We start from the raw sequence: 28000 nt of genomic DNA, 5'->3' as shown, positions 1-28000 counted from the left end.
CGGCCACCTACAGATTTAAATACATAAAGAATAAGGATAGACAAACCTGAGTTAACCTCTCCGCTGCTGGGCCTATTCTGCCACTTCTTAGGCTGGTCACATTCAAGGCTGGCTCTACCATTAGCCATCTGCCTAGGGCGCCAGGATCTGGGGGGGATAAATATGAAAGATTCGTCCTTGTTAAACTTAACGCAGTCTGTGGCTACCGCCACATTTTCACCTGAGGAGCTGGATAGCGGGTACTGGTTTGGGGGGCAGGAGGCTGAAGATTTGCCTAGGGCGATTGGAAACCTTGCCCCGGCCCTGTTCACATTATACCTTGGGGGTTTTGTTCTGAAGAGTTTGAATTTCCTGAAAATAGCTACAATGACAATCTACCATGGCTAAAGCAGTGGTTCTATTCTATATTCATATTGCAAGAAAGTGAGTTAAAAGCAAATGTGTATATTATTTATTATATTTTCTTTTTTTGATACTGCCACCAAGAAATACGTTATGGTTCTGCTTCAACGTATTAGGTTTTCAGAATGAAATCTGCATTTGGAAGTTATATACTGTGTTTCTCTAACGTCCTAGTGGATGCTGGGGACTCCATAAGGACCATGGGGAATAGACGGACTCCGCAGGAGACAGGGCACTTTAAGAAAGAATTTGGATACTGGTGTGCACTGGCTCCTCCCTCTATGTCCCTCCTCCTGACATCAGTTTGAATCTGTGCCCGGACGAGCTGGGTGCACCTTAGTGAGCTCTCCTGAGCTTGCTAAAAAGAAAGTATTTTGTTAGGATTTTTTATTTTCAGAGAGATCTGCTGGCAACAGACTCTCTGCTACGTGGGACTGAGGGGAGAGAAGCAGCCCTACTCACTGAAGATAGGTCCTGCTTCTTAGGCTACTGGACACCATTAGCTCCAGAGGGATCGTACACAGGAACGCACCCTTGGTCGTCCGATCCCGGAGCCGCGCCGCCGCCCCCCTCGCAGAGCCAGAAGACAGAAGCCGGCGTGAGAAGCAAGAAGACTTCGAAATCGGCGGCAGAAGACTTCAGTCTTCATATGAGGTAGCGCACATCACTGCAGCTGTGCGCCATTGCTCCCACACTAAACCCACACACTCCGGTCACTGTAGGGTGCAGGGCGCAGGGGGGGGCGCCCTGGGCAGCAATTGGGAACCTCTTGGCAAAAAGCAGCATATATACAGTTGGGCACTGTATATATGCATGAGCCCTGCCATTATTTTACACACAAATCGCGGGACAGAAGCCCGCCGCTGAGGGGGCTGGGCTTCTTCCTCAGCACTCACCAGCACCATTTTCTCTCCACAGCTCCGCTGAGAGGAAGCTCCCCAGGCTCTCCCCTGCAGAATCACGGTAGAAAGAGGGTAAAAAGAGAGGGGGGGCACATAAATTTGGCGCAAAAACAGTATATACAGCAGCTACTGGGTTAACACTAAGTTACTGTGTGATTCCTGGGTCATATAGCGCTGGGGTGTGTGCTGGCATACTCTCTCTCTGTCTCTCCAAAAGGCCTTGTGGGGGAACTGTCTTCAAATAGAGCATCCCCTGTGTGTGTGGTGTGTCGGTACGCTTGTGTCGGCATGTTTGATGCGGAAGGCTATGTGGAAACAGAGCGGGTACAAATGAATGTGGGGTCGCCGCCGACGGCGCCGACACCCGATTGGATGGATATGTGGAAGGTTTTAAATGATAATGTTAATTCCTTGCATAAAAGGTTGGATAAAGCTGAAGCCTTGGGACAGTCAGGGTCTCAACCCATGCCTGATCCTACAGCGCAGAGGCCGTCAGGGTCTCAGAAGCGCCCACTATCCCAAATTGTTGACACAGATATCGACACGGATTCTGACTCCAGTGTCGATGGCGATGATGCAAAGTTGCAGCCTAAAATGGCTAAAGCCATCCGCTACATGATTATAGCAATGAAGGATGTGTTACACATCACAGAGGAAACCCCAGTCCCTGACAAGAGGGTTTATATGTTTGGGGAGAAAAAGCAAGAAGTGACTTTTCCCCCTTCACACGAGCTAAATGAGTTATGTGAAAAAGCGTGGGATTCCCCAGATAGAAAACTGCAGATTTCCAAACGGATGCTTATGGCGTATCCTTTCCCGCCAACGGACAGGTTACGCTGGGAATCCTCCCCTAGGGTAGACAAAGCTTTAACACGCTTATCCAAGAGGGTAGCCCTGCCGTCACAGGATACGGCCACCCTAAAAGATGCTGCGGATAGAAAGCAGGAGGGTATCCTGAAGTCCATTTATACACATTCAGGTACCTTACTAAGGCCGGCGATTGCGTCGGCCTGGATGTGTAGTGCTGTAGCAGCATGGACAGATACCTTATCTGAGGAACTTGATACCTTGGACAAGGATACTATAGTACTGACCCTGGGGCATATAAAAGACGCTGTCCTATATATGAGAGATGCCCAAAGAGACATTAGCCTACTGGGCTCTAGAATAAATGCAATGTCGATTTCTGCCAGAAGGGTCCTGTGGACTCGGCAATGGACAGGCGATGCCGACTCAAAAAGGCACATGGAGGTTTTACCTTACAAGGGTGAGGAATTGTTTGGGGACGGTTTCTCGGACCTAGTCTCCACAGCTACGGCTGGAAAGTCAATTTTTTTGCCATATATTCCCTCAGAACCTAAGAAAGCACCGTATTATCAAATGCAGTCCTTTCGATCACAGAAAGGCAAGAAAGTCCGAGGTGCGTCCTTTCTTGCCAGAGGCAGGGGTAGAGGAAAGAAGCTGCACAATACAGCTAGTTCCCAGGAACAGAAGTCCTCCCCGGCTTCCACTAAATCAACCGCATGACGCTGCGGCTCCACAGGCGGAGCCAGGCCCGGTGGGGGCGCGTCTCCAAAATTTCAGCCACAAGTGGGTTCACTCACAGGTGAATCCCTGGGATATAGAGATTGTGTCTCAGGGATACAAGCTGGAATTCGAAGTGATGCCCCCTCACCGTTACCTCAAATCGGCCCTGCCAGCTTCCCCCATAGAGAGGGAAATAGTGTTAGCTGCAATTCACAAATTGTATCTCCAGCAGGTGGTGGTAAAGGTTCCCCTCCTTCAACAGGGATGGGGTTACTATTCGACAATGTTTGTGGTACCGAAACCGGACGGTTCGGTCAGACCCATATTGAATTTAAAATCCCTGAACATATACCTGAAAAGGTTCAAGTTCAAGATGGAATCGCTCAGAGCAGTCATCGCAAGCCTGGAGGAGGGGGATTTTATGGTGTCTCTGGACATAAAGGATGCTTACCTTCATGTCCCCATTTATCCGCCTCATCAGGAGTACCTCAGATTTGTGGTACAGGATTGTCATTACCAATTCCAGACGTTGCCGTTTGGTCTGTCCACGGCACCGAGAGTATTTACCAAGGTAATGGCGGAAATGATGGTGCTCCTGCGAAAGCAAGGAGTCACAATTATCTCATACTTGGACGATCTCCTCATAAAGGCGAGGTCCAGAGAGCAGTTGCTGATCAGCGTAGCACGCTCTCGGGAAGTGTTACAACAGCACGGCTGGATTAATCTGAATATTCCAAAGTCGCAGCTGATTCCTACGACGCGTCTGCCCTTCCTGGGCATGATTCTGGACACAGACCAGAAGAAGGTTTTTCTCCCGACGGAGAAGGCTCAGGAACTCATGACACTGGTCAGAGACCTCTTAAAACCAAAACAGGTGTCGGTGCATCACTGCACGCGAGTCCTGGGAAAGATGGTGGTGTCATACGAGGCCATTCCCTTCGGCAGGTTCCATGCGAGGACCTTTCAGTGGGATCTGTTGGACAAGTGGTCCGGATCGCATCTACAGATGCATCGGCTGATCACCCTATCCCCCAGGGCCAGGGTGTCTCTTCTGTGGTGGCTGCAGAGTGCTCACCTTCTCGAGGTCCGCAGACTCTGCATTCAGGACAGGGTCCTGGTGACCACGGATGCAAGCCTCCGAGGGTGGGGGGCAGTCACACAGGGAAGAAATTTCCAGGGTCTGTGGTCAAGTCAGGAGACTTGCCTGCACATCAATATCCTGGAACTAAGGGCCATATACAACGCCCTAAGTCACGCGGAGACCCTGCTTCGCAACCAATCGGTGCTGATTCAATCAGACAACATCACCGTAGTGGCTCATGTAAACCGCCAAGGCGGCACAAGGAGCAGGGTGGCGATGGCGGAAGCCACCAGAATTCTTCGATGGGCGGAGAATCACGTACGAGCACTGTCAGCAGTGTTCATTCCGGGAGTGGACAACTGGGAAGCAGACTTCCTCAGCAGGCACGACCTCCACCCGGGAGAGTGGGGACTTCATCAAGAAGTCTTCACGCAGATTGCGATGGGAACTGCCACAGGTGGACATGATGGCATCCCGCCTCAACAAAAAGCTACAGAGGTATTGCGCCAGGTCAAGAGACCCTCAGGCGATAGTTGTAGACGCACTAGTGACACCGTGGGTGTTCCAGTCGGTTTATGTGTTTCCTCCTCTTTCTCCTCTCATACCCAAGGTGCTGAGAATCATAAGAAAAAGAGGAGTGAGAACAATACTCATTGTTCCGGATTGGCCAAGAAGGACTTGGTATCCAGAACTGCAAGAAATGCTCACAGAGGACCCATGGCCTCTGCCTCTAAGACAGGATCTGTTGCAACAGGGGCCCTGTCTGTTCCAAGACTTACCGCGGCTGCGTTTGACGGCATGGCGGTTGAACGCCGGATCCTAGGAGAAAAAGGCATTCCGGATGAGGTTATTCCTACGCTGATAAAGGCTAGGAAGGACGTGACGGCTAAACATTATCACCGTATATGGCGAAAATATGTTGCTTCCAGCTGAGCCGTTTCCTTCACTTCCTACAGTCGGGAGTGACTTTGGGCCTAAAATTGGGGTCCATTAAGGTCCAGATTTCGGCCCTATCCATTTTCTTTCAAAAAGAACTGGCTTCTCTTCCTGAAGTTCAGACGTTTGTAAAGGGAGTGCTGCATATTCAGCCCCCGTTTGTGCCTCCAGTGGCACCTTGGGATCTTAACGTGGTGTTGAGTTTCCTGAAATCACACTGGTTTGAGCCACTTAAAACCGTGGAGTTAAAATATCTCACGTGGAAGGTGGTCATGCTATTAGCCTTGGCTTCGGCTAGGCGTGTGTCAGAATTGGCGGCTTTGTCACATAACAGCCCCTATCTGGTTTTCCATATGGACAGGGCAGAATTGCGGACTCGTCCGCAATTTCTGCCAAAAGTGGTGTCATCTTTTCATATGAACCAACCTATTGTGGTGCCTGTGGCTACTTGTGACTTGGAGGATTCCGAGTTACTAGATGTGGTCAGGGCTTTGAAGGTTTATGTAGCCAGAATGGCTAGAGTCAGGAAAACTGAGTCGCTGTTTATCCTGTATGCATCCAACAAGCTGGGTGCTCCTACTTCAAAGCAAACTATTGCTCGCTGGATCTGTAACACGATTCAGCAGGCTCCTTCTGCGGCTGGTTTGCCGCTACCAAAATCAGTAAAAGCCCACTCCACAAGGAAGGTGGGCTTTTCTTGGGCGGCTGCCCGAGGGGTCTCGGCATTACAGCTTTGCCGAGCAGCTACTTGGTCGGGTTCGAACACTTTTGCAAAGTTCTACAAGTTTGATACCCTGGCTGAGGAGGACCTTGTGTTTGCTGCAGAGCCATCCTCACTCTCCCGCCCGTTTGGGAGCTTTGGTATAATCCCCATGGTCCTTACGGAGTCCCCAGCATCCACTAGGACGTTAGAGAAAATAAGATTTTACTTACCGGTAAATCTATTTCTCGTAGTCCGTAGTGGATGCTGGGCGCCCGTCCCAAGTGCGGACTTCTTCTGCAATACTTGTATATAGTTATTGCTTAAATAAGGGTTATGTTATGGTTGCATCAGGGTTATCTGATGCTCTGTTGTTGTTCATACTGTTGACTGGGTAACTTTATCACGAGTTATACGGTATGATTGGTGTGGCTGGTATGAGTCTTACCCTGGATTCCAAAATCCTTTCCTTGTAATGTCAGCTCTGTCCGGGCACTGTTTCCTTAACTGAGGTCTGGAGGAGGGGCATAGAGGGAGGAGCCAGTGCACACCAGTATCCTAATTCTTTCTTAAAGTGCCCTGTCTCCTGCGGAGCCCGTCTATTCCCCATGGTCCTTACGGAGTCCCCAGCATCCACTACGGACTACGAGAAATAGATTTACCGGTAAGTAAAATCTTATTTTTTCTTTATTGAATGAAGAGCATAACATGTAAAACACCCAGATTACTGCATGAAATGGGGGCACCCCTATTTTATGGGTACCAGGATGGGAGAGATTGGTGTAATCTGTGGTTCCAGTTCCACCAATCTGTAACGATGGAAGAGAGAAGGACATCTAGGCCTCTCATTACCACCCAACCCATTGATGATCGAGTGGATTCTAATAACAGCTTTGAGTGGAATGATTGATGAAATCTCATCTACTGGTGTCAGTATTCTTAGAGAGACAGTTTGGGGAAACACAACTTTCTGTGCAGCTCCCACAGGACTTACTGGAAGTGGAACCTCTCTTTAGAGAACTGAAGGTTCTCCTCTATGGGGATAATATTAAAGCTTGGAGAGAGACGCCTGCCTATTCTTCAGAGTCTTGGAGAGCCATCCGGGAGTCTCCCATATGTTCCAGAAGAGCAGGTAAGTATGTTATGAACCCTTCAGCTGTGGACTCTCTGGAGTTACAATTCTTACTAAGGGGAACATTTATCAACAGGTGATAAAACTTGTTGCGTTAGATAAATGGTGCTGTAGCCAATCAGCTCCCAGCTGCCATTTTTCCAAACACATGACAGTTGTGAGCTGATTGGCTGGAGCATTTATCGTACGCAACAAGTTTTATCATGCACAATGAGGTTTATCACTCATTAATAAATGGGTCCCTTGATACATGGGGCCCCTAGGTCCGGGGGGGGGGGGGGGGGGGCACACTGCGTCCATAGTTAATAATTACCTTTCCGTTGTGTCCCATGTTTGCACTGCAGCCGCGGTGAAAATCACAGCCAAAATGGCTGCCTTGCATGCGCAGTAGTGAAATTGGAGACTACTGCGCCGTGCAGAGGAGGGGGCTCACCAGGAGTCTGCACGGGGCCCCCTCCTATGTTAAAATAACCATGAGTAACCCTGAACTGTACAGATACGGGTGACGGAGCAGGTGCAGTAATGTGATTGGGGAGCGCCTCAGAGCTTACACTCTAGAAGGAGAAGGTAATGCTGAGTCAATGGGAGCATGTGGGTCCCTGCGTGGACATCGGCTGGAGATGTGAGAGCGGCCTAAGTTGGGTTGATAGTGCTGAACGAAGGGCCTTCAGCTGCGATCATGTATGCAGAAAAACGTGGCACTAGCGTCGCTATTACCGCAGCCAGCCTGCGCAGCCATGCAACCCTGGGAGTCGATGTTCCTCATTGCACCAGTGCTGCGTATTGTGTAAGCAATTGCAGAGCACTTTGCGATGGCTCTGACTGGCGGCAGCTTCACTTGCGATAATTAGCAATTCCGTAACCTAGAAAAACGCAGTCGCGTATGCAATTTATGTACAAGCATGAATTATACCCTCAGTTTGGTGAAGGTAATAAGCCATCCTCAGTCAGCAGGGCGACACGCTGGGATGGGACACAGCGGATACATTTGTACCCCGAGAGTGATCTGCGGGAAAGAATTGCATCCCCCCCACCTGGCGCAAGTGCAGAGATATTACTATTGGTAACAGTAACACGATGTTCAGGATGACGCACATTCACATAAATGTACAAACGTGTGACATATTCCCGGCAACGCAAGTGGCAGGATGTGATCACCCCGCAGTGAGGAGGAAAATATCGCTTTGGTAACTGCTTCCTACAAAGGATTATACCGTCATATCTCTCTGATAAAGGTGAATTCGCACAATCACCATTATCTGCAATTAATAACACATTAAACCCGAGACACAGGGGAAATATATAGTGTCAGCTCACCATATAGCATTATGTAGCTGGTAAATGGGTGATGTTATCCTCCGGTGAATCCGCCCCACGCTGTCAGCCGCGCAGAGGTTCATTAATCCGCACTCTGTCTGCGCTCACAGGCAGTTCACTGATTTATCATCGGTTCTTACTCCTATTAAAATGCCATTATGTTTACATCGGTTATGTGCTCATTTAAAAGCTGCAGCAACAATTGTTGATCGCTTGTCATGTGGGTTTTGGGGATGTCTCGCGTCCCCCGGAATAAGCGCGAATCATGACGCCCAGAAATAGTTCAATGCTATCAGGGCCGGATCTAGACTTTGTGGCGCTCCGGGTAAAAAAAAGAGCGTGGCTTCACGGAGAAGGGGCGTGGTCAGTTATGCCCCCTGTAGAGTTGTTCTCCCAGTAGAGTTGTGCCCCCTAGTTGCGCTGCGCCCCCTGTAGAGTTGTGCCCCCTAGTTGCGCTGTGCCCCCAGTGGAGTTGTGCCCCCTAGTTGCGCTGTGCCCCCTGTAGAGTTGTGCCCCCTAGTTGCGCTGTGCCCCCTGTAGAGTTGTGCCCCCTAGTTGCGCTGTGCCCCCTGTAGAGTTGTGCCCCCTAGTTGCGCTGTGCCCCCTAGTTGCGTCGCATCAAAAAAAATAGTTAATTAATTAATACTCACCATCCCCGCTCCTGCCCTCCATCTCCGGCCGCCGTCGCTGCTCCTCTGATCTATGGGAGATATGTCATGACGTCTCTCCCATAGCACCGCATAGACACTAGTGGTCCATTATGACCCCTAGGGGTAAAAATTTACTAAGATGGGAGATCTATTTAAGATGGGATGTTGCCCATAGTAACCAGTCAGATTCTACTTCTCATTTATCTAGCACCTTCTAGAAGATAATACCTGGAATCTGATTGGTTGCTATGGGCAACATCCCATCTTAAATAGTACTCTCATCTTAGTAAATTTACCCCCTAGCGTCTATGTGCCGCTCCCACAATGCAGTGCGGTGCGTGATGACTTCATCGTGCACAGTACTGCATCTACCGAGCACCAGGGTGCACCAGTAGCGGATCTTGCAACGGCGGCGGCGCCCTCCGGACGGCGGCGGCACCCTCCGGAAGGCGGCGCCCCGGGCAAAAAATCCTGCGTGCCCATAGCAAGTTCCGCTACTGAATGCTATCACCTTTATGATTAGGTTTCTTTTACATGGGCTCAGAAAGCGCGTTATATGATGTTGTGGCGCTCTGATGCTGTGAGTGATGTCCTGTTATCGGGTGCATGGTACAAGCGTATCCTGTATATAGAATGACATAAGTTCTAAGGAAACGCTGCCGACATTGCGCAGTAACCCCCATATGCATTATTATTATATGACATTTTTTTAATGCAATTTATTTTCATAATATTTTTTCAGGTGGATATCAGCAGTCAGTCCTCCTGTATTACCACATAAACCATCCTACTTACCTTACACCTCTGCAGTGCACCCCGTCTCCTCTCGGCTCCTGGTTCAGTCAGTGGCCCCTTATCTGTGTACTGTAAGTGACAGCGTAGTGACGTCATTAGCTGACATCCAGACTCTCCAAGGTGCACGTTGAGAGTTGGGGCCACTGAACATATGGGGGGCAGGGCACTGCGTTTGGAGTTCAGAGGGCCCTGACCCCCATATGGCGGCTGAACTCCAATGCGTTTTTTTATTTACAAAAAATAAAAACAACATGCATGCAGACGGCTGGTAGTGGATGACAACCGAGGGGGGCCCCTGAGAGAGGTGGCCCTGGGGGCACATGCACACTGTGCTCTTCCCTATAATCCGGCTCTGGGCACAATCCTGCCGCTAATTTCTAACTTTTATGCGTGCGCGGTATGCTAAAATACACCATATCCATCTGCACTGCCATTTGCGTGAAATTCAGAAGCGGGCTCGACGTGCTCTAACATCTGGTTTCCTAATCAGTAAATGTAATAAAACATAGACTAGATTTACAAAGAAAATGTTGTTGTTGCAAAACTGAATTATGACTCCCAGTTCCCCCCATAGCTTGTACATTTCTATGTACCCGCTGAAACTTGAAGTCAGGACTGTGGGGCTGATACAGGGGTGCGGGCAGTTACACGCCCCCTGCTGGTGTCTCACATACACCACTTATGTACAAAAGCCGAAACATTGGTGGTAAATCAGCGCACCATCGAACCTCTGTGCAACCCTATGCTGTCTCAGACTAAGCGACTCTCCTAAGACGCCGGGGCCCAGTGGCGGGGACCACGCAGCAGTAGTTATAATGAGTCAGACTGTAAGAAAGGCGGAGGCGGTCAGTTTGGAGGAGAGGAGTGGGCCCCTCCCCTCTCCTCCCTTTCTCTTAGCTCCTCCTCGCTGATACTGCTGTTGCCGGGGGACTGACGTCACATCTAGTGACCGGCCCTAGCATAGAGGAGCGGAGCCTGGCCTGCCTTCCTAGATCATACTACAGTCAGGCATGCCGGTCCGGGTCTCCTCCATCAAAGGTTGGTCCCAGGCTTTGAGTCTGCTGTGTTGGCCAGGAGAATATAACCACCTGCTCTGGATAGCTTCTCTGCATACACAAGTATTGTGGACTGGATGAAAGGTCAGTTCTTCATTCACAGCATACGCCGATCTCTCTCTCTCTTTCTCCATCACCCACTGCTTCTCCCTGTCACCCTCTGCTTGTCACACTCTCCCAGCCACCATCTACCCATCACCCTCTCCCTGTTACCTATTGTCTCTTTCTGTCACCCACTGCCTCTAACTTTCATCCACTCTCAATCACCCACTGCATCCCCCTGTGGCCTTCACCCTGTCACTTACTGCTTCTCCCTGTCACACTCTCCCCACCACCATCTCCTGATCAACCTCTCCATGTCTGCCTGTCACCCACTGCTTGTCACCCTCTGCCTCTCCCACCCTCTGCTTGCCACATGTCAACCTCTGCCTCTCCCTGTCACCCTCTGCCACTCCTTGCCACCCTCTACTGTCATCCGCTGCTTCTGCTTGTCACCCTCTGCTTGTTACCTGTCACCCTCTGCCTTTCCATGTCACCTTTTCCCTGTCACCCACTGCTTCTCCTTGTCACCCTCTGCTTGTTACCAACTCTCCATCACCCTCTGCCTATGACCCACTGCCTCTCCATTTATCCCTCTTACTCTTCCGACTGCTTTTTCCTTTTAACCTCTCTCTGTCACCATCTGCTTCTCCCTTCCACCATCTCACTGTCCCCATTGCCCTCTCTCTCTCCCTATCACCCTTTGCCTCCTCCCTGTCACCCTTTCCATGTCATCCTCTGCCTCTCACCATCACCCTCTGCCTCTCCCTGTCACCCTCTCCATGTCATCCTCTGCCTCTCCCTGCCACCTTCTCCCTCTCCTTAGCTCCCACCCTCCATCAGCTTCTGCCTCTCACCATTTCCCTATCCCATCACCCTCTCTTTCTCTCCCTGTCACTCTCTTTCTCTCCCCCCATCACCCACTGCTGTGAGGCATATTATGAACTTGGGATGGGGCAGAGAAAGCATTTCCAGCGTACGAATTAGCATTTTTCTAGCCCTTCTCTGTTACCTCCCCCAAATGCTGAGTGCGCTATCGCTAATCCATCGCAGCATGTGTGCATCAGACCCTGTGCCAGGAAATTTCGGGACGGTCAGCTGACGTACTGTCAGGTAGTTCTGGGAAAACACTCATACATTTCATTTTGCTGAGGTGCTCCTGGAACACATTCTCCCATCTCATAGTAAATGTTCTTTTCATGAGAAATAAAAGGTAAGAAAATTGTATCTTCTGTTTTCTTGTGATGTTTTTGTGATTTTTTTCATTCTTATTACATTTATGTCAACAAAACGTGGTGCACAGATTCTGAAAACGTTTTTCAGGCCTCGTGCCGCTGTAAGGCCTCGCTAAGTCATCTCTCCCCGTGCTTTCCATAGATAATATTTTTTAACCCCACTGCACAAGAAGTGACGGTATAAAGTCTCATAAACAGACGGTGTTTGTGTGCGTAAGACAAGAGGAGTAATGTTTTGCCAAAGGCAGGTTTTGTGTTTTTGATTTCAGAATAAAACTTATCAGATCACAAATATGTCCTTGAGGACCGTGTTCTGTTTTCATGTTGATATGATTATGCTGTAACACCTCTTGCCGCTAACCTGAATGTGGTGATGAAAAGTAATACACAGCAGCTAAAGCCCAAACCGCTGTGTGGAAATAATCGGAGCAGAATGCAACTTCTACTTTGCCGTTTCCGTAGGTAACTGGCGTGTGGGGTCTGTTCTCAACAAGGTCAGTCATGTTACTTAGATTTGTGCACTACTGTCTTCCCTCAAAGTAGTGATTGCGGGAAAGTCTTCGGGTTGTTGCAGATTTTTAGTAGAGATGAGCGGGTTCGGTTCCTCGGAATCCGAACCCGCCCGAACTTCAGTTTTTTTTACACGGGTCCGAGCGACTCGGATCTTCCCGCCTTGCTCGGTTAACCCGAGTGCGCCCGAACGTCATCATCACGCTGTCGGATTCTCGCGAGGCTCGGATTCTATCGCGAGACTCGGATTCTATATAAGGAGCCGCGCGTCGCCGCCATTTTCACACGTGCATTGAGATTCATAGGGAGAGGACGTGGCTGGCGTCCTCTCCGTTTATAGAGATTCGAGAAGAGAGTGAGACAGAGAGAGACACAGTAGTAATTTTGGGGAGCATTAGGAGGAGTACTACTACTACTAGTACTTGCTGAAGTGATAGAGATAGTGTGACTGTATTATCTGACTTGTGGGGGAGACACTGACAGTGGGGAGCAGTTAGAGTCTGAGAGCAGGACTCAGGACTCAGGAGTACATATAACGTACAGTGCACACTTTTGCTGCCAGAGTGCCACACTGCCATTGTTTGTGACCACACTGACCACCAGTATAATATATATTGTGATTGTCTGCTTAGGACTCAGGAGTACTACTTGCAAGTTGCTGATAGTGTGACCAGTGACCTGACCACCAGTTTAATAATCACCACCAGTTTATGAGTTTAATATATATATATATATATATATATATATATAATTGTATATAATATATATATAATATTGTATACCACCTAGCACCTACCCGTGTTTTTTTTTTCTTTTCTTTCTTCTTTATACATACTACTATAGTAGCTTACTGTAGCAGTCTGCGGTGCTGCTGAGCTGACAGTGTCCAGCAGGTCCGTCATCAGTCATTACATAATAAATATATATACCTGTCCGGCTGCAGTACTAGTGATATTATATAATTATATATATATATATATTGATTTCATCTCATTATCATCCAGTCTATATTATCAGCAGACACAGTACGTTAGTCCACGGCTGTAGCTACCTCTGTGTCGGCACTCGGCAGTCCATCCATAATTGTATACCACCTACCCGTGGTTTTTTTTTTTCTTTCTTCTTTATACATACTACTATAGTAGCTTACTGTAGCAGTCTGCGGTGCTGCTGAGCTGACAGTGTCCAGCAGGTCCGTCATCAGTCATTACATAATAAATATATATACCTGTCCGGCTGCAGTACTAGTGATATTATATATACATATATATTGATTTCATCTCATTATCATCCAGTCTATATTATCAGCAGACACAGTACGTTAGTCCACGGCTGTAGCTACCTCTGTGTCGGCACTCGGCAGTCCATCCATAATTGTATACCACCTACCCGTGGTTTTTTTTTTTCTTTCTTCTTTATACATACTACTATAGTAGCTTACTGTAGCAGTCTGCGGTGCTGCTGAGCTGACAGTGTCCAGCAGGTCCGTCATCAGTCATTACATAATAAATATATATACCTGTCCGGCTGCAGTACTAGTGATATTATATTATATATATATATTAATTTCATCTCATTATCATCCAGTCTATATTAGCAGCAGACACAGTACGGTAGTCCACGGCTGTAGCTACCTCTGTGTCGGCACTCGGCAGTCCATCCATAATTGTATACCACCTACCCGTGGTTTTTTTTTTTCTTTCTTCTTTATACATACTACTATAGTAGCTTACTGTAGCAGTTTGCGGTGCTGCTGAGCTGACAGTGTCCAGCAGGTCCGTCATCAGTCATTACATAATAAATATATATACCTGTCCGGCTGCAGTACTAGTGATATTATATATACATATATATTGATTTCATCTCATTATCATCCAGTCTATATTATCAGCAGACACAGTACGGTAGTCCACGGCTGTAGCTACCTCTGTGTCGGCACTCGACAGTCCATCCATAATTGTATACCACCTACCCGTGGTTTTTTTTTTTCTTTCTTCTTTATACATACTACTATAGTAGCTTACTGTAGCAGTCTGCGGTGCTGCTGAGCTGACAGTGTCCAGCAGGTCCGTCATCAGTCATTACATAATAAATATATATACCTGTCCGGCTGCAGTACTAGTGATATTATATATACATATATATTGATTTCATCTCATTATCATCCAGTCTATATATTATCAGCAGACACAGTACGGTAGTCCACGGCTGTAGCTACCTCTGTGTCGGCACTCGGCAGTCCATCCATAATTGTATACCACCTACCCGTGGTTTTTTTTTTTCTTTCTTCTTTATACATACTACTATAGTAGCTTACTGTAGCAGTCTGCGGTGCTGCTGAGCTGACAGTGTCCAGCAGGTCCGTCATCAGTCATTACATAATAAATATATATACCTGTCCGGCTGCAGTACTAGTGATATTATATATACATATATATTGATTTCATCTCATTATCATCCAGTCTATATTAGCAGCAGACACAGTACGGTAGTCCACGGCTGTAGCTACCTCTGTGTCGGCACTCGGCAGTCCATCCATAAGTATACTAGTATCCATCCATCTCCATTGTTTACCTGAGGTGCCTTTTAGTTGTGCCTATTAAAATATGGAGAACAAAAATGTTGAGGTTCCAAAATTAGGGAAAGATCAAGATCCACTTCCACCTCGTGCTGAAGCTGCTGCCACTAGTCATGGCCGAGATGATGAAATGCCAGCAACGTCGTCTGCCAAGGCCGATGCCCAATGTCATAGTACAGAGCATGTAAAATCCAAAACACCAAATATCAGTAAAAAAAGGACTCCAAAACCTAAAATAAAATTGTCGGAGGAGAAGCGTAAACTTGCCAATATGCCATTTACCACACGGAGTGGCAAGGAACGGCTGAGGCCCTGGCCTATGTTCATGGCTAGTGGTTCAGCTTCACATGAGGATGGAAGCACTCAGCCTCTCGCTAGAAAAATGAAAAGACTCAAGATGGCAAAAGCAGTAGCACCGCAAAGAACTGTGCGTTCTTCGAAATCCCAAATCCACAAGGAGAGTCCGACTCCAATTGTGTCGGTTGCGATGCCTGACCTTCCCAACACTGGACGTGAAGAGCATGCGCCTTCCACCATTTGCACGCCCCCTGCAAGTGCTGGAAGGAGCACCCGCAGTCCAGTTCCTGATAGTCAGATTGAAGATGTCAGTGTTGAAGTACACCAGGATGAGGAGGATATGGGTGTTGCTGGCGCTGGGGAGGAAATTTACCAGGAGGATTCTGATGGTGAGGTGGTTTGTTTAAGTCAGGCACCCGGGGAGACACCTGTTGTCCGTGGGAGGAATATGGCCATTGACATGCCTGGTGAAAATACCAAAAAAATCAGCTCTTCGGTGTGGAAGTATTTCAATAGAAATGCGGACAACAGGTGTCAAGCCGTGTGTTGCCTTTGTCAAGCTGTAATAAGTAGGGGTAAGGACGTTAACCACCTCGGAACATCCTCCCTTATACGTCACCTGCAGCGCATTCATAATAAGTCAGTGACAAGTTCAAAAACTTTGGGTGACAGCGGAAGCAGTCCACTGACCAGTAAATCCCTTCCTCTTGTAACCAAGCTCACGCAAACCACCCCACCAACTCCCTCAGTGTCAATTTCCTCCTTACCCAGGAATGCCAATAGTCCTGCAGGCCATGTCACTGGCAATTCTGACGAGTCCTCTCCTGCCTGGGATTCCTCCGATGCATCCTTGAGTGTAATGCCTACTGCTGCTGGCGCTGCTGTTGTTGCTGCTGGGAGTCGATCGTCATCCCAGAGGGGAAGTCGTAAGCCCACTTGTACTACTTCCAGTAAGCAATTGACTGTCCAACAGTCCTTTGCGAGGAAGATGAAATATCACAGCAGTCATCCTGCTGCAAAGCGGATAACTGAGGCCTTGACAACTATGTTGGTGTTAGACGTGCATCCGGTATCCGCCGTTAGTTCACAGGGAACTAGACAATTTCTTGAGGTAGTGTGCCCCCGTTACCAAATACCATCTAGGTTCCACTTCTCTAGGCAGGCGATACCGAGAATGTACACGGACGTCAGAAAAAGACTCACCAGTGTCCTAAAAAATGCAGTTGTACCCAATGTCCACTTAACCACGGACATGTGGACAAGTGGAGCAGGGCAGGGTCAGGACTATATGACTGTGACAGCCCACTGGGTAGATGTATGGACTCCCGCCGCAAGAACAGCAGCGGCGGCACCAGTAGCAGCATCTCGCAAACGCCAACTCTTTCCTAGGCAGGCTACGCTTTGTATCACCGCTTTCCAGAATACGCACACAGCTGAAAACCTCTTACGGCAACTGAGGAAGATCATCGCGGAATGGCTTACCCCAATTGGACTCTCCTGTGGATTTGTGGCATCGGACAACGCCAGCAATATTGTGTGTGCATTAAATCTGGGCAAATTCCAGCACGTCCCATGTTTTGCACATACCTTGAATTTGGTGGTGCAGAATTTTTAAAAAAACGACAGGGGTGTGCAAGAGATGCTGTAGGTGGCCAGAAGAATTGCGGGACACTTTCGGCGTACAGGCACCACGTACAGAAGACTGGAGCACCACCAAAAACAACTGAACCTGCCCTGCCATCATCTGAAGCAAGAAGTGGTAACGAGGTGGAATTCAACCCTCTATATGCTTCAGAGGTTGGAGGAGCAGCAAAAGGCCATTCAAGCCTATACAATTCAGCACGATATAGGAGGTGGAATGCACCTGTCTCAAGCGCAGTGGAGAATGATTTCAACATTGTGCAAGGTTCTGATGCCCTTTGAACTTGCCACACGTGAAGTCAGTTCAGACACTGCCAGCCTGAGTCAGGTCATTCCCCTCATCAGGCTTTTGCAGAAGAAGCTGGAGACATTGAAGGAGGAGCTAACACGGAGCGATTCCACTAGGCATGTGGGACTTGTGGATGGAGCCCTTAATTCGCTTAACAAGGATTCACGGGTGGTCAATCTGTTGAAATCAGAACACTACATTTTGGCCACCATGCTCAATCCTAGATTTAAAGCCTACCTTGGATCTCTCTTTCCGGCAGACACAAGTCTGCTGGGGTTCAAAGACCTGCTGGTGAGAAAATTGTCAAGTCAAGCGGAACGCGACCTGTCAACATCTCCTCCTTCACATTCTCCCGCAACTGGGGGTGCGAGGAAAAGGCTCAGAATTCCGAGCCCACCCGCTGGCGGTGATGCAGGGCAGTCTGGAGCCACTGCTGATGCTGACATCTGGTCCGGACTGAAGGACCTGACAACGATTACGGACATGTCGTCTACTGTCACTGCATATGATTCTCTCACCATTGAAAGAATGGTGGAGGATTATATGAGTGACCGCATCCAAGTAGGCACGTCACACAGTCCGTACTTATACTGGCAGGAAAAAGAGGCAATTTGGAGGCCCTTGCACAAACTGGCTTTATTCTACCTAAGTTGCCCTCCCACAAGTGTGTACTCCGAAAGAGTGTTTAGTGCCGCCGCTCACCTTGTCAGCAATCGGCGTACGAGGTTACATCCAGAAAATGTGGAGAAGATGATGTTCATTAAAATGAATTATAATCAATTCCTCCGTGGAGACATTGACCAGCAGCAATTGCCTCCACAAAGTACACAGGGAGCTGAGATGGTGGATTCCAGTGGGGACGAATTGATAATCTGTGAGGAGGGGGATGTACACGGTGATATATCGGAGGATGATGATGAGGTGGACATCTTGCCTCTGTAGAGCCAGTTTGTGCAAGGAGAGATTAATTGCTTCTTTTTTGGTGGGGGTCCAAACCAACCCGTCATTTCAGTCACAGTCGTGTGGCAGACCCTGTCACTGAAATGATGGGTTGGTTAAAGTGTGCATGTCCTGTTTATACAACATAAGGGTGGGTGGGAGGGCCCAAGGACAATTCCATCTTGCACCTCTTTTTTCTTTAATTTTTCTTTGCGTCATGTGCTGTTTGGGGAGTATTTTTTGGAAGGGCCATCCTGCGTGACACTGCAGTGCCACTCCTAGATGGGCCCGGTGTTTGTGTCGGCCACTAGGGTCGCTTATCTTACTCACACAGCTACCTCATTGCGCCTCTTTTTTTCTTTGCGTCATGTGCTGTTTGGGGAGGGTTTTTTGGAAGGGCCATCCTGCGTGACACTGCAGTGCCACTCCTAGATGGGCCCGGTGTTTGTGTCGGCCACTAGGGTCGCTTATCTTACTCACACAGCTACCTCATTGCGCCTCTTTTTTTCTTTGCGTCATGTGCTGTTTGGGGAGGGTTTTTTGGAAGGGACATCCTGTGTGACACTGCAGTGCTACTCCTAGATGGGCCCGGTGTTTGTGTCGGCCACTAGGGTCGCTTATCTTACTCACACAGCTACCTCATTGCGCCTCTTTTTTTCTTTGCGTCATGTGCTGTTTGGGGAGGGTTTTTTGGAAGGGACATCCTGCGTGACACTGCAGTGCCACTCCTAGATGGGCCCGGTGTTTGTGTCGGCCACTAGGGTCGCTTATCTTACTCACACAGCTACCTCATTGCGCCTCTTTTTTTCTTTGCGTCATGTGCTGTTTGGGGAGGGTTTTTTGGAAGGGACATCCTGCGTGACACTGCAGTGCCACTCCTAGATGGGCCCGGTGTTTGTGTCGGCCACTAGGGTCGCTTATCTTACTCACACAGCTACCTCATTGCGCCTCTTTTTTTCTTTGCGTCATGTGCTGTTTGGGGAGGGTTTTTTGGAAGGGACATCCTGCGTGACACTGCAGTGCCACTCCTAGATGGGCCCGGTGTTTGTGTCGGCCACTAGGGTCGCTTATCTTACTCACACAGCTACCTCATTGCGCCTCTTTTTTTCTTTGCGTCATGTGCTGTTTGGGGAGGGTTTTTTGGAAGGGACATCCTGCGTGACACTGCAGTGCCACTCCTAGATGGGCCAGGTGTTTGTGTCGGCCACTAGGGTCGCTTATCGTACTCACACAGCTACCTCATTGCGCCTCTTTTTTTCTTTGCGTCATGTGCTGTTTGGGGAGGGTTTTTTGGAAGGGCCATCCTGCGTGACACTGCAGTGCCACTCCTAGATGGGCCAGGTGTTTGTGTCGGCCACTAGGGTCGCTTATCTTACTCACACAGCTACCTCATTGCGCCTCTTTTTTTCTTTGCGTCATGTGCTGTTTGGGGAGGGTTTTTTGGAAGGGCCATCCTGCGTGACACTGCAGTGCCACTCCTAGATGGGCCAGGTGTTTGTGTCGGCCACTAGGGTCGCTTAGCTTAGTCATCCAGCGACCTCGGTGCAAATTTTAGGACTAAAAATAATATTGTGAGGTGTGAGGTATTCAGAATAGACTGAAAATGAGTGGAAATTATGGTTTTTGAGGTTAATAATACTTTGGGATCAAAATGACCCCCAAATTCTATGATTTAAGCTGTTTTTTAGTGTTTTTTTTAAAAAACACCCGAATCCAAAACACACCCGAATCCGACAAAAAAAATTCGGTGAGGTTTTGCCAAAACGCGTTCGAACCCAAAACACGGCCGCGGAACCGAACCCAAAACCAAAACACAAAACCCGAAAAATTTCAGGCGCTCATCTCTAGTCTCTGACCAGTGTCATGAGTTCCTGAGCCTTCTCCGTCGGGAGAAAAACCTTCTTCTGGTCTGTGTCCAGAATCATGCCCAGGAAGGGCAGACGCGTCGTAGGAATCAGCTGCGACTTTGGAATATTCAGATTAATCCAGCCGTGCTGTTGTAACACTTCCCGAGAGCGTGCTACGCTGATCAGCAACTGCTCTCTGGACCTCGCCTTTATGAGGAGATCGTCCAAGTATGAGATAATTGTGACTCCTTGCTTTCGCGTTCGAACCCAAAACACGGCCGCGGAACCGAACCCAAAACCAAAACACAAAACCCGAAAAATTTCAAGTGCACATCTCTAATTTTTAGTGATGGGGGTGGCTGCTGGCGCCAGACGGAAGTGCACCCCAGTAGGAGGCATGACCATCTTACAAGTAGTAGACTTCCCTCTCTCCTTGTTCTGCTGGCTCCCGCCACCTGTTGTTGTACCTGGTGCTACCTGGCGCTGGTGTCTTAGGCTCAGTTGCTGCTTGGCCAGATCATGCAATGTCCTCTTTGGAAAAGGGGTATTTACTATTCCCCTTCTGGAAAGTAGCGTTATGAGTAAACTAGAGATGTGCACCAGATACTTTTCTGGTTTTGTGTTTTGGTGATGGAGCTAGATCTCCTTTCAGGTTATGGAGCTGGATTGGTTTTGCCAAAACTACCCTTTCGGGTTTTGGTTTTGGATTTTTTTGTATAAAAACAAAAACAGCTAAAATCACATATATATATATTTTTTTTTTGTGTTCCTACGGTATTATTAACCTCAATAACATTCATTTCCACTCATTTCCAGTCTATTCTGAACACCTCACACCTCACAATATTGTTTTTAGGCCAAAAGGTTGCACCGAGGTCGCTGGGTGACTAAGCTAAGCGACACAAGTGTGCGGCACAAACACCTGGCCCATCTAGGAGTGGCACTGCAGTGTCAGGCAGGAGGGCAGATTTAAAAACTAGGCCCCAAAGAGCACATAATGCAATGTAAAAAAAAAAGAGGTGCAAGATGGAATTGTCCTCATACTCATCCTCCGATTCCTCACCCCTTCAGTGTTTACATCCTCATCCTCACAGAGAAATAATTCCACACCGAAGAGGTGGATTTTTTCGTATTTTGCCCAGGCATGACAATGGGCTTTTTCAACCCATGGCCAACAACTGTCTCCACTGGTGCCATATTCAAACAAACCACATCACCATCAGAATCACATTACCATCAGAATCCCCACTGTCAACTTCCTCCTCAGCACCAGCTACACCAATATCCTCCTCATCCTGGTGTACTTCTACAGTGGCATCCTCAATCTCAATATCAGCACCCTCTGCAAGTGCTCCTCCTAGCACTTGAAGAGGGTGTGCAAATGGTGGTAGGAGCCTCCTCTTCCAATACAGTCTTGGGAAGGTCAGGCCTAGACATCGCAACGGCGGACACACTTGGACTCTCCTTGGGGATTTGTGATATCTCTAGGAGCCTAATTTAAAGTTGATCGCAGCAGCAAATTTGTTAGCAGTTGGGCAAAACCATGTGCAGAGCAGGTGGGACAGATGTAACATGTGCAGAGAGAGTTAGATTTGGGTGGGGTGTGTTCAAAGTGAAATCTAAATTGCAGTGTTAAAATAAAGCAGCCAGTATTTACCCTGCACAGAAACAAAATAACCCACCCAAATCTAAAGGGCCCCATACACTAGAACGATATGTCTAGAGGTTGAAGTCGGGGAGATTTCCCTTGAACTCTCCAGTGAGCTTCCCGGGAGTGTTTACATACGATACCAAACGATTTGGTACAATTTGACTTTTTAGAGCATGCTATACATCGCATAGGATATGTCAAGCGCCTGCATATCGCATGGGATGTATAGCATGCATTCACAGGCACCATCAAATACATCTGATGGGCTGGATTAGGGTGCTAGGGGGCTGGCCCAAAGGCAAATTAACTAGCAGCAGCCAATATGCCTGTGGACACTGCATCTATTGCAATATGTGATTGGCTGGATTGGTGCTAGGGGGGTGGGCCAAAAAGGCATATAAATAGCAGCAGCCATTTTACCCATGTGCACACTGCCGCTCTGTGATAAATGAGGCTGGTTTATACCTTCCGAGCGTTCCACATTGCTAGTGTGCTCTGCTTTGCTTTATTTGGTTTGTTTCAACAAAGTGCTTTACCGTATTTTGAGATGGAGTCCGACAGGTATCAACTTCTGTTAGCCTATGGCTATTTAAAGCTGAAACATGACAGGGATCTGAAACGTAAGAGGGTTTGGAGCAAGGAGTGGCTGCTGAAGAGAGGGACTCTCTCTCACATGTCGCTCCTGACCAAGATTAAGGACAATAACCCTGAAGATTATCGCATCTACCTGCGAATGGATGACGCTACCTACCAGGAGTTGCTGCGCCTTGTGACTCCCTACATCGAGAGACAGGACACCAAGATGTGGAGGGCCATCACTGCTGAGGAGAGGCTGACTGCTACGCTGAGGTTCCTGGCTACAGGGCGGTCGTTGGAGGCCATGAAGTACGGGACCTTCATCTCACCCCAGGCTTTGGGTCGGATCATCCCTGACACCTGCAAGGCCATTGTCAAGGTGCTGGAAGACCAGTATTTACAGGTAAAGAAAAGACACCACACCTGTTTAGTTACTTAAACTGTTTATAGGAAAAAGATTGGTTTTCCCTCTTGGAAACTGTGCAAAAACTCTCCTTTGATTTGCCAACATGGCACATAGAATCGAACTGTATGCATTTATTTGCCAACATGGCATGAAATTGCATTTTTTAAACATAAATGTATATACTGAAAGCAGTAAAACGAATAAATAACTGTTTTGTAAAAATTTTAATTCCCCATAAATATGGAGCGGTACAAAAACTCCTAAGATGGAGGCTAAATGGTGTTTTGGTCCCAGAGTTGATAGAGAGAATACACACATGCTGTTAAGTGCACAAGGAATGGTCCCGGCCAAATTCTCATGCACCAACAGCATGCGTGTATCCGCCCCCAAAAATCTGGGCCCAAAACACCATATAGCCTATACCGGCCCATATTTATGGGAAATTTTAAAATATCTACAAATCCTCAAACAGGGGCATGTCCTCCTCTGCCTCCAGCATAGCCGAGTATATAGCCGTGGAGCAGGTGGCTGGGGGAGTAGGCTGTGTTTGGGTGGGCGGATTGTGAGGTGGTTGAGTGGACAGAATACGCTGGGCTTGGGGAGTTGGTAGAGAGAGGAGACGGCGGTCAAATAGGACCACATCATCATGCAGTTGAGACTTTCGTGCTTTGTTTATGATTTTTAGACAAAGCCTCTCAATCTGCTCTGTCTAGTTGGGGGGTAGTTTTCTCATCGATGATGCCATAAATACACAGAAATTAGAGAAGTGGTCAGGGGGGGGGGGGGGGGAGTCTGGACTTGATCTCTTCAAAGATCAGACCTTTGCCCTCCTGGCCGGTGTGTTTTTTCTTTTGAGCTCTCTTCCGGGGGGATCGGCACAGGAGCTGGTGCTGCTGATGTGTTTGTGGTGTCAGGTGTTTCTGGAGTTGGAAGCTGGGGCTGGGAATCCTCCGTCTCCAAGCTGGAGCTCAGGTCTGGGGTGGAGGGAATCCATGTTTTCTAATATTTTTATCTCTTTTATTATAGCTCCCTGCAAGTACATCTGAATGGCAAGCTGTGGCAGAGGAGCCACCACCTGGCATTTCACGAACTGTGGTGGAGCGATAGATGGCAAGCACGTCCGCATCAAGACTCCTGCAAACAGCGGCACCCTTTATTTTAATTATAAAGGGAATTTCAGCATTGCGCTGATGCCAGTGGTGAATGCCAACTATGAATTCATCTTTATTGACGTTTGTGCATCAGACGGGGGCTCGCTGGAGAATTCCACCTTCTACGAGCGGCTCACCGCAAAGACCCTCAACTTGCCATCTAGGGAGCAAACCCAGCACGGTCTCAATTTTAGTTTTTGCGGCTGATGCACTCCCCAAGAACATTATGAAGCCGTACCCCCGAAGGCACCTGACAAGGGAGAAGCGCATCTACAATTTTAGGCTATCTCACGCACAACGAATTGTAGAGAACACTTTTGGGATCCGGTCTAGCCGCTTCTGCATATTCTTAACGGCTATCAATTTGCAGATGGAGAAGATTGATTGGGTGGTGACTGCGTGCTATGTCCTGTATAACTATTTGCACAGCAAAACCACCCAGCATAGAACATCGCCCAGAGGAGTGCCAGGAGACCCAGACCCAGAACACAGAGAGGATACTTCACCGTTTCCTTCTGTGGAACCACCTCTACTCCATTCAAGGGCAAATCTACGGTCAAAACAGGTCAGGGATGAGGACCTGGCCTATTTTAAGGGGATGGGAGCAGTAGATTGGCAGGAGGACCACATATAATTTGTGTCATGTGTTGGACTGTTGGTGGAACTTTGCTAAACTTAAATACGTATTTTTAAAAATATACTTACAGATGCCGACAGAGATGGGTCAACGTCTTCAGGCTCTGGTGTCTCTGGTGTGGCAGTGCGAGGGAGGAAGGTGAATCCCGTCCGGAAATGCTGCTGGTCCAGGATGAACTCGAGCATGCTGTAACTGTAATACCACAGCGTTGTCTTGTGTACCTGTGCCGAACCTGCTCCAAACTTTTTGGAATCTTGTATTTTTTTATGTTCCTTAAGGAACACCGTGCGCAGGTTTTGTAACTTTCTTCACCCATTGTTTGTCAGCCCTGGACACAAAGGGCTTGCAGTACGCCACCAACTCATCCAATGCTGAATTCCGTCCGACTTTATCCGAATAGCCCTTGGACTTTACTTTCCACAAACATTCGTGGCCGCGGTACATCTCCAAAAGGCTGGTAATAAAATCAATGTCAGAATCGGTAGACATATCTGTAATGTAAAAAAAGTGGGGTACAAATTAGAGTTTGATAAATGGTTTTATTTAAGGTATATGGTTACATGTTTTTATGGTTAAATGTTTATACGGTTAAATGTTTTTTTTTTGTTTACATGGTGTTTAATTTGAAATAATATATGTTTTTAATAAAAAGTTTTTGTTTTTAGTAAATACTTTCCTCATTACACAAACAACAATTGTGCTAATGGTCAATTTGGGGTGGGGGGGGGGGGGGTTAAATGACTCTGGGGCTCCTGAAACACATGGAACAGCATGGTGGTACAGTGGAGGGGAAAACACATGGCCATTTGGGGGGGTTAAATGACTTTGGGGCCCCTGAAACACATGGTACAGCATTGGGGTACAGTGGCGGGGAAAACACATGGCCATTTGGGGGGGGGGGGGGGGTTTATAAAATGACTTTGGGCCCACATGAAAATAATAAAATGTGAACAATAATTAGAATATATTGGCAGTCAATGGTGGTCATTCCGAGTTGTTCGCTCGTTGCCATTTTTCGCAATGCAGCTATTAGGTGGAAAATGCGCATGCGCAAGGTACGCAGCGCACATGCGCTAAGTTATTTAACACAAAACATAGAGGTTTTGCTGTTGCTCGAGCGGCGCTTTTCAGTAGCTCTGCTGATCGGTGAGTGATTGACAGGAAAGGGGCGTTTCTGGGTGGTAACTGAGCGTTTTCCGGGAGTGTGCTAAAAAACGCAGGCGTGTCAGGGAAAAACGCAGGAGTGTCTGGAGAAACGGGGGAGTAGCTGGCCGAACGCAGGGCGTGTTTGTGACGTCAAACCAGGAACTAAACGGACTGAGCTGATCGCAATCTAGGAGTAGGTCTGGAGCTACTCAGAAACTGCAAGAAAATATTTAGTAGCAGTTCTGCTAATCTTTCTTTCGCTATTCTGCTATGCTAAGATACACTCCCAGAGGGCGGCGGCCTAGCGTGTGCAATGCTGCTAAAAGCAGCTAGCGAGAGAACAACTCGGAAATGAGGGTCATTGTGAATACATTGGTGGTCAATGTGAGTAGATTGGTGGTCAGTGTGATATACATTGGTGGTCAGAGTGAATATATTGGTGGTCAGTGTGATTACATTGGTGGTCAGTGTGATTACATTGGTGGTCAGTGTGAGTAGATTGGTGGTCAGTGTGAATACATTGGTGGTCATTGTGAATATATTGGTGGTCAATGTGAGTAGATTGGTGGTCAGTGTGATATACATTGGTGGTCAGAGTGAATATATTGGTGGTCAGTGTGATTACATTGGTGGTCAGTGTGAGTAGATTGGTGGTCAGTGTGAATACATTGGTGGTCATTGTGAATACATTGGTGGTCAATGTGAGTAGATTGGTGGTCAGTGTGATATACATTGGTGGTCAGAGTGAATATATTGGTGGTCAGTGTAATTACATTGGTGGTTGGTGTGAATACATTGGTGGTCAGTGTGAGTAGATTGGTGGTCAGTGTGAATAAATTGGTGGTCAGTGTGATATACATTGGTGGTCAGTGTGAATACATTGGTGGTCAGTGTGATCGATTGGTGGTCAGTGTGAGTAGAATGGTGGTCAGTGTGAATACATTGGTTGTCAGTGTGAATACATTGGTGGTCAGTGTGAATACATTGGTGGTCAGTGTGATTACATTGGTGGTCAGTGTGAGTACATTGGTGGTCAGTGTGAATATATTGGTGGTCAGTGTGAATACATTGGTGGTCAGTGTGAATATATTGGTGGTCAGTGTGATATACATTGGTGGTCAGTGTGAATACATTGGTGGTCAGTGTGAATACATTGGGGGTCAGTGTGAGTACATTGGTGGTCAGTGTGAATACATTGGTGGTCAGTGTGTATATATTGGTTGTCAGGGTGAATACATTGGTGGTCAGTGTGAATACATTGGTGGTCAGAGTGAATACATTGGTTGTCAGTGTGAATACATTGGTGGTCAGTGTGAATACATTGGTGGTCAGTGTGATATACATTGGTGGTCAGTGTGATTACATTGGTGGTCAGTGTGATTACATTGGTGGTCAGTGTGATTACATTGGTGGGCAGTGTGAGTAGATTGGTGGTCAGTGTGAATACATTGGTGGTCATTGTGAATATATTGGTGGTCAATGTGAGTAGATTGGTGGTCAGTGTGATACACATTGGTGGTCAGAGTGAATATATTGGTGGTCAGTGTGATTACATTGGTGGTCAGTGTGAGTAGATTGGTGGTCAGTGTGAATACATTGGTGGTCAATGTGAGTAGATTGGTGGTCAATGTGAGTAGATTGGTGGTCAGTGTGATATACATTGGTGGTCAGAGTGAATATATTGGTGGTCAGTGTGATTACATTGGTGGTCAGTGTGATTACATTGGTGGTCAGTGTGAATACATTGGCGGTCAGTGTGAATATATTGGTGGTCAGTGTGATTACATTGGTGGTCAGAGTGAATACATTGGTTGTCAGGGTGAATACATTGGTGGTCAGTGTGAATACATTGGTGGTCAGAGTGAATACATTGGTTGTCAGTGTGAATACATTGGTGTTCAGTGTGAATACATTGGTGGTCAGTGTGATATACATTGGTGGTCAGAGTGAATATATTGGTGGTCAGTGTGATTACAATGGTGGTTGGTGTGAATACATTGGTGGTTAGTGTGAGTAGATTGGTGGTCAGTGTGAATAAATTGGTGGTCAGTGTGATATACATTGGTGGTCAGTGTGAATACATTGGTGGTCAGTGTAATCGATTGGTGGTCAGTGTGAGTAGAATGGTGGTCAGTGTGAATACATTGGTTGTCAGTGTGAATACATTGGTGGTCAGTGTGAATACATTGGTGGTCAGTGTGATTACATTGGTGGTCAGTGTGAGTACATTGGTGGTCAGTGTGAATATATTGGTGGTCAGTGTGAATACATTGGTGGTCAGTGTGAATATATTGGTGGTCAGTGTGATATACATTGGTGGTCAGTGTGAATACATTGGTGGTCAGTGTGAATACATTGGGGGTCAGTGTGAGTACATTGGTGGTCAGTGTGAATACATTGGTGGTCAGTGTGTATATATTGGTTGTCAGGGTGAATACATTGGTGGTCAGTGTGAATACATTGGTGGTCAGAGTGAATACATTGGTTGTCAGTGTGAATACATTGGTGGTCAGTGTGAATACATTGGTGGTCAGTGTGATATACATTGGTGGTCAGTGTGA

Source organism: Pseudophryne corroboree, chromosome 8 (genome assembly GCF_028390025.1).
Source record: "Pseudophryne corroboree isolate aPseCor3 chromosome 8, aPseCor3.hap2, whole genome shotgun sequence".
NCBI lineage: Eukaryota > Metazoa > Chordata > Amphibia > Anura > Myobatrachidae > Pseudophryne > Pseudophryne corroboree.
The sequence above is the reverse complement of the archived record's forward strand: the minus strand, read 5'-3'. Positions refer to the sequence as shown.